Source organism: Montipora capricornis, chromosome 11 (assembly GCF_036669925.1).
Source record: "Montipora capricornis isolate CH-2021 chromosome 11, ASM3666992v2, whole genome shotgun sequence".
Classification (NCBI taxonomy): Eukaryota; Metazoa; Cnidaria; class Anthozoa; order Scleractinia; family Acroporidae; genus Montipora; species Montipora capricornis.
Window position 1 is genome coordinate 11,548,002 of NC_090893.1, and position 7,500 is coordinate 11,555,501.

The 7,500-nt window shown below is 37.9% G+C and overlaps 1 long non-coding RNA gene across 7 annotated transcripts in view; it reads left to right on the forward strand.

Annotated features, from left to right (window-relative positions):
- Positions 1-7,500, forward strand: part of LOC138022960 (uncharacterized) — a 17,224-nt gene that overhangs the window by 8,986 nt on the left and 738 nt on the right. For 5 of the 7 annotated variants that reach the window (XR_011126695.1, XR_011126692.1, XR_011126693.1 and 2 more), the window contains 3 exons: positions 3,111-3,192; positions 4,642-4,736; positions 5,575-5,794. This is a non-coding gene — a long non-coding RNA (uncharacterized lncRNA). The remainder of the gene's footprint in view (positions 1-3,110; positions 3,193-4,641; positions 4,737-5,574; positions 5,795-7,500) is intronic. The other 2 variants (XR_011126691.1, XR_011126694.1) reach the window with 1 other exon arrangement.

Genomic DNA, 7,500 nt, shown 5'->3' on the forward strand with positions numbered 1-7,500 from the left:
TTGGCAGATGCAACTCAACCCAGAGAGCCTGATAAGCTTCCTTAGAGATTTTTTCAATAACTGTACATTTGAATCTTTGATTGACCAATGTACATGCCAACCCCTCCAGCTGAAAGAGGCATCGGCACTTACTCAAAGTTATAATTAGGTATGATGGGATTAAAATCCAAATCTCCTAGCTCATTTCTTATTCTAGTTCCTGTGATTCCGATTATATTAAAATGAAAATCAAGTTCTTCTAGTAAATGGGTTTTCTAAATTTCTAAAATTCTTCTAATATTGGTATGAAACAATGAAAGTCCATCGGTTGAATTAGACGAAAACTGAAATTGTCTTTTTGAATGAGAGAAACTATGGGGAGAAAAGTATCTACATCTGATAGCTGTGGTATAGGGATCAAAATCAGACCTTCTATCAGGAAAAATGTTTGGAGTAAATATATCCAATTTGTTAAAACTTGGTAAATGCTCAAGATATTTCTTGGTAGGGAGACTTGTCTTTAAACTATTATTAAACTGACCATGAGAAAAAATAATGTCACAGGAATAGTATTGAAGCTATCGCAAGAGAACGTTGTTTACCTTAGTTGATTGTGTTGCTACTTGACGAATACAAATGTATTTCCTTAGCCTGATGACTGCTCACGGGACATAAGATTATCTAGATCCCTTGAACTCTTGATTGCAATGGGTCGAGATCCCTCGTTTTCCCTCAGCCATACAATCGAATTTTTGGCCTAGCAAAATGCATAATTGCACCTCTCTTTGAATTTCTTTGCATCTGCAAGCAAGCAAGAGCAAGAACTCATTTTTGGAGATTTCAGCCACCGTGTTTACAAATAGTTGGTGTGTCAAATAATACAGTAACTATACCATTGCTGTTGTGATACAGTGTTGCACTGTCAATCTGTCTTGTGGTAATGTATTTGAATGTGTTGAAAGTGTCTCAGTGCAGTTTGAATATTAATTAGAATGGTAGGCAGCAATGCTTGCTTTCTCATTAATCTTCAAATTGCAGTTAGACATTTTAAGGTGGCTCAAGCCCCCCTTTTTTTACTGCTGAGGGAGGCAGAAAATTAGAAAATCAGTAGCACCTGGCAAATTTTGAGCTGAGATGGCAGCTTGGGAAGATGATACACTTAAACATTAGGCCAATGTCATAATTTAAAAGGCACCTTTTGATTTTTTCTTAATCAAGCATCAGCCAGTTTTTCTTGACATAAGAAAATTCTTATTATTCTCCAGAACCTTGGTTCTGTTCCCTTATTCATGTGCGGTATTTTAGTATTGCCTGTTCATCTGCACTTGATTCACTCAGATTCACTGGAGTCCCTTCTCAGTGCAAATTATGTTCCTCTAACTCTTCTGGATTTGATTCCTCATCATCACTGCCAATCATAATATTATTGTCATCTTCATTTTCCTCCTCATATACCACATTTCTATTCATTGCTAGTCAGTTCTCTGCCCTCTTTGAAAATTTCTCTCTATAACTTTGTTCGTTTGGCAAGAGGATGGTGGTGAGTCACTTGCTGAGAACTGCGAACTCTTTTTATTTTGCCACAGCCAAAGCAGGCTTTTGCAAAGCAAAGACTGACTCTCCTTACTTGTATACTGACTGTAGTTCTAAGGTGGTGTAGATCTTGCGAAAACAAGGCCCTTCCTTTTATTGTACGAAGGCCCTGCTGGCTAAGGAAACGAAGGGATCAGGGAACGTGACAAAAATAACAGGGTAATTGAAAGCAGCCAATTTTCCTGCTTCATATGTCTAGATCTCAGTAAAGCTATTGATACTGGAAACCATCATATTGTTTTAGCCAAGTTATATTCATATGGGATCTGTGGTATTTCCTATGATTGGTTTGTCTCTTACGTATCTAATACAATGGAGATATTGATCAATAAATATTATTATTTGCATCATCTCATGCCATGTCCCTCAAGGGTCTGCTCTTGGCTCACTTCTCTTCCTTTAATACATCAATGATTTTTTCTCCAATTGCTCTTTGCAGTCTGATGGTTTTATTTTTTGTAGATTCATCTTTGGATCTCTTGAAACAAACGTTAATTTAGAGTTGGAAAATATTCATAACTAGCTTTGTTGTAATAAATTATTGTTACATATTGGCAAAACAAACTTTGTTCTCTTTCAGGCCTCTCAAAAATTTGACTAAATACCTTGAATACCTTGGATACCTTGGAGTGCTCATTGACTCAAGGAGTACATTCACCAGTTTAAGTTAAAAAATCTCCAGAGGCGTAGGGATCTTTGCTTAAATTAGTCTCTTTGTTTCCCAAGATATTTTAATTCAGTTCTATTCTTTCTAATTTGCCCTTTTTAAAATTAATGGTACTTTAATTTGGGAAAATACCTATGAAGCCACGTTACATCCTATTATGGCTAGTGTTTCTGGCCAGTATAATGCACACTGTGATTGGCTAAGAGCAGCTAAAAGCTGGGGCATTTTTCTTCCGTAATGCCCAGGGCTGATCATGGATTATGCAAATTAGTCTTTTCTTCTTTAAAACCGTTCCAAGTCTATCATTACATCATACTAATTGTATTTAGACTTCCTCTTTTTTCTCTCCATTTTCTTATTTCAAGTGACCTTGTCTCTATGCTCTTTTGTTGTTGTTGTTGTTGTTGTTGTTGTTGTTGCTCTTGTGCTAGTCTGTCTTTTATCCTTATATTTGTGCGTCCCAGAATCGACTTTTTTTTATTATTCATAATCCTAGCTCTATTGTCTTTTTAGTTATTTTCTAGGGGACATTGTAACTTACTTAAGTTAACGCCATTCTTCCTTCGGAGGTAATTTACCTTTATTTAATTCACCTTTGATGCAACCATATTGCCCCTCGGTTATGTAAGATTTAAGTGGGGTTGGACTTAAAAAAGGACTTTTGCTGAAATTGTCCTTACAAGTTTGGCCAAGCTTTTGCGGTGATTGCCAGTTATGGCTTTTGCTGTGAACAGTTGTCTTTTATCCTTTGAAGCCTTTGCAGCGATTGTGACTTTTGAGCGATTACGGCCTTTGGCTGCATAGTAAATCCAAGTTGGCGAGTAATAAATATAAGGTATAATAATGTAATAATTTACGGTTGTATTTTTAGATATGAAAAGCCATAACAAAGACTACATGGATCCCCATCTGAAAATGAAGAGGAGTCGGTATGCAGAAAAGGAAAGTGACAGGTATCCCGGCGATTGAACTTATTTATTTTTCTATAGGCTGTGCTTTCCCGCGAAATGATATTTGCAGCACACAATAAATATTTTTCATCGTCAAGGATTCTTAGACCATGACTTCCTGGCATTTGATTTCTGCTGCACCGCGTCACTATTCTTCGTCATTATCTGTATACTGTGCTTTCGTAACATATGATATCTTCAGCACCGCATAATTGTTTTTTTGTCGCTAGGAAAGACTCTCCCTTCTCGCAATATTATTAGGTTCCGTCTGCATCGCAGAACTGTTATTCACCGTCAAGGATAGACTGTGCTCTCTTGTCATTTCATTTGGTCAGCATTGCAAAACTGTTCATTATCGTCAATGATATACTTTGCCTTTCCGGCTTGGTTAGTAAAGGATTTATTAAATGGGATAAAGCTCGAAAAAGTGATCTTTGATCTTGCGGGACCAAGCGAGAAATCCCGAGCGGGCGGAGCTTTGTTGCCCTCTAGGGTAGCCAATCACAGCGCGGGATTTGGTTCATCTTGCCGCTCACGGAGCTAGTCATATAATAATTATAGCAGCTTTTGCAGGTACCGGAGCACAAATTACGTAAAACAAAAGAAACAAAGACAGAAAACAAAATAACTCCAAATAAAGACTAATCCCAAGTGCCCAAAAACACAATGCTTTCCGGTACCTGCAGAAATACCCATAATTATTAAATTCTCAACCTCGGATAATGCATTTCGCGTGCTTTGATTGGTTCACTCAATCTCGGTTATCAGCTCATATACCTTAGTTTGACCTTATATGGTAAATGATTGCGCTAAGCGTTGCAAAACTAATTTTTTTTTCGCCGGAAAGCGAAGTTTCTTTTTGAATAAAGCCAAAAAAGAAAAGAAACTTTTTTGTGTGGAAAGTTTGGATCAATTCCGACGTTTAGAAGTACGCGAAAAGGCAAGAAATGTTTTTGTGATGAGCCTACATAGGTCTTACACAACATCGCATCTTTATCAAGTTTTCTCGATTTCGCTCTGATTTTCCCACTTTTTTCGCTCGTATTTCTTACTTCCAAATTTTTGGAGTTTAAGGAATTTAATAAATCAATTATTCCATTCGCGCTTGTTGGATATGAGACTGGTTATAGCCAACTCGGCGCTACGCGCCTCGTTGGCTATTTACCATCTCATATCCAACGCGCGCTCATGGGATAATTGTTAATTATACGGATTCCTTAGAGCCTCGAGATGATGCCTTTTGTTTGAAGCTGAATTTTAATATAACGAAATAAGGCTATTGCTAGTGTCGGATGGCCACATGGATAGATGCGCTATTCAAATATGAACGAGGGTATTTTTCCCTTGTTCGTATTTGCTTTGTGTCTCCTGGCGTGGGTATTGTCCCCTCCGCCCTCCTGGGGTTTTGCTTCTCTCAACCTAGTCCTTCACGCAGCCAAACTTTCTCATTAGGATGCAGGACTACGAATAATCTGCACAACTGAAAGCGATGAGCTCAAAGATTTTCTCTCCGTTGGCATGGTCTTCGTCGAAGTGCGGAACAGTGGGTGAGTAAAGCAGTACTCCATTTTGAGTGTTGGTCCTTCGTGAGAACAAAAGTGCAAACTTTAATTTTCCTTTGGATTTAAGCTACCTTACATCGGTCCACCTTTGATGCAAGCAAATTTGGGTATGTTAAGTCGGGTCAACTGTGCGTTGAACAAATTAACCGAATTTAGGTCATTCCTTTAAGAAGACAAAGTAAAGAAGAAAGGTTTCGTTCGCTCACGACAATGTTATATTTTTTATTCTTCCTTTGCCCATTCCTTTTTCTGTTTTGAATTGAAGTTCGCTGGGACTCTTCCAATTTTGTTTCCTTTATAAACAACCCGACGCCCTTATTTCATCGAGATATGAATCTTGGTTTTCAACAGGTTAAAATAGGCTGATATAATTTTTGTGGAATAAACAGAGTTGACATGTTTTAAAGTTATGAACGTTAGTTAACACGGTTCGATAATACGGCGTTCCATTTTATTAAGTAGTCGACGTACATTTACTTTGCAACTTTTTAAATCGTCAAATCTTCCTCTTTTCCATTTTGACGTATGTTTTTATCTTAATTTGAACAATACACGGGGTTTGAAAAAAAAAATTTTTTAAGTATTTCTAGTCAGTGCTGACAGTATGCAAAATAATTTTCCTTATTCGATTGTTGCACAATTCAATTCATTCCCAAAGAGAGTCAACATTACTTTGGATGGGATTCCTTATTACCTCTGGGAAAGGTTGAACCAATGAAAAAGCGTCTTGCTTTTTGACACGTTTGTGCTGAAATAACACTTTAAAGCAGGAGCGACGTATGATGATAGTTTAATCCACACCCATTAATGTATCCTCTTGCAGTTACAAGGCGTTCTGATGTTCAAACAGTGTAGGGACGAGTTGACTGTGGTTACAGGAATTGCTGTCGGAGGGAGAATTTGCTGTTTGAAATCAGTGAACCTGCATCATGGGAACCCACAGTTTATACGCACAACTCTTCGCCAGCTTTTAAACTTGTGATAAGCAGAACTGGTAGAAGTGAAGTACTTCAGTAAACACGTTCATGGCAGGATTGACTCCGGTAAGAATTTTAATTTTATAAGTTAACTTACGTATTTGTCCTCTAAAAAGAACAAGTTCAAACTTCTAAAAAATTCATGTTCTTCCTCGTTTGGAGCTGACCATGTTTTGGGATTTTGACGTCGCCGTTGTTTCTTTCAACCCGAAGTACATGAAAATATTTCAATATAATGAAAAAAATATATACATAAAGGAGTCATTTTCCATATACGGTTATGGTATTTTTGACTGTGTACTTTTAAACTATTTGACCGACAAAATATTGAAAGGTAACAATCTAAAGAAGTCGCTAATTAATATTTTATTGGTACAGAATACAAGCGCGTAGTTATAGGTGTCAGTAGAAGATTACTATCAGATTGCACTTCCCCTAATTGTTCCGCTGCTTTTCCTTTAAGGGGAATCTCCATTCCTACTACAATAATTATAAGCCGTGGAAAATACTGTTTTCAGTCAAACTTGTTTAATAAGTGTTTAAGCAACTAGGCGACACGATTGAAGCTACCTTGGCTCACCCATATGACACACTGTTCAAGTCCCTCATTCTTCCTTATGTACAGGCTTTCGCCCAAAAGTCTTAACGGCATTTGATAGCCAAAATCAGTTACTTTCGTCTGTGTTGTAGGCTTTATTACGTTTTCATATCGAGGAAGATTACAAAGAAAACTAAGATAACACGAAACACTGCTTATATTTTTTCGCGGCAATGAAACCCGTGTGATACATCATCGGTCACCACCATCAGGTGTTCGTTATCACGTGACCAAGCACCAGTTGTTGCACCATAAGGAAAATTCGTGTGCTAGACTAAGGTTACAAACATGAGTTAGTTACCAAGAAACCGTCCTTAACTATTCGCGTGGTTGGTGGGCAAGCTAAACAGGCGAGAAGCACATTTTTGCAATACTACTGCACTAAACCCACTGAAAGGCGATGACAATCTCTCAAATAAGCGCAAGTAGACAACGTTCATGCACCTCGCCAAAGAAGAAAGAAAAGGTCTTAGGGGTGATGGCAATGAGGAAAAAAACAACTTAGAGAAACAAGGCCACCAACAAGAAGGAAAAGTCGAAGAGAAACAACGACTAAGTGAAGTTTCTTGAAAAACAATTGATTATTGCTACGCTCTAACCATCAATAGACCTTTTTGCAGATACGGCGGCCATTTTGATTTCTATTGTTTCGAAAGACATTATGGGATGCTCAGGGGGCAAATTAGTGTGTATTTGCCCCCCGGGCATCCCATAATAGCTATCTGCAAAAAGGTCTATTCTGCTTCAGTGTTCTCAAATTGAATACCTCCCATATTTTCCTAAAGAGCACTCGAAAGGTTTTGGAAAACGGAAATAAAAAACCAGGCCAGTTTTGCCACCTATTCTCCCTCATTCTCTTAAGTTATCAACCTAATTTTTTGCTTTGTATCTTCCTTTAATAACACCCATTTAAGCTGTGTCAATTCATTCCGTCAAAAAGGCTTTGCCCTCTTCGCTATCTTTCTAATCAACTCGTAAACAGAAACAGTTAACGTACTTAATGGTAGCAAGTGTCGGGGAGGGCTTAACAAGTCTTTTTTAAGGTCTTTTCCCTCGCTTTTCAAGTAGGTATTCCATGGGAGAAAGAATGCCATTTAAAAAAAAAAACAGTAGCTGCCGTCGACAGCTGTGCTGCAGTAAACTGTCTACCGACAAAGAGAATGTGATGATCTCA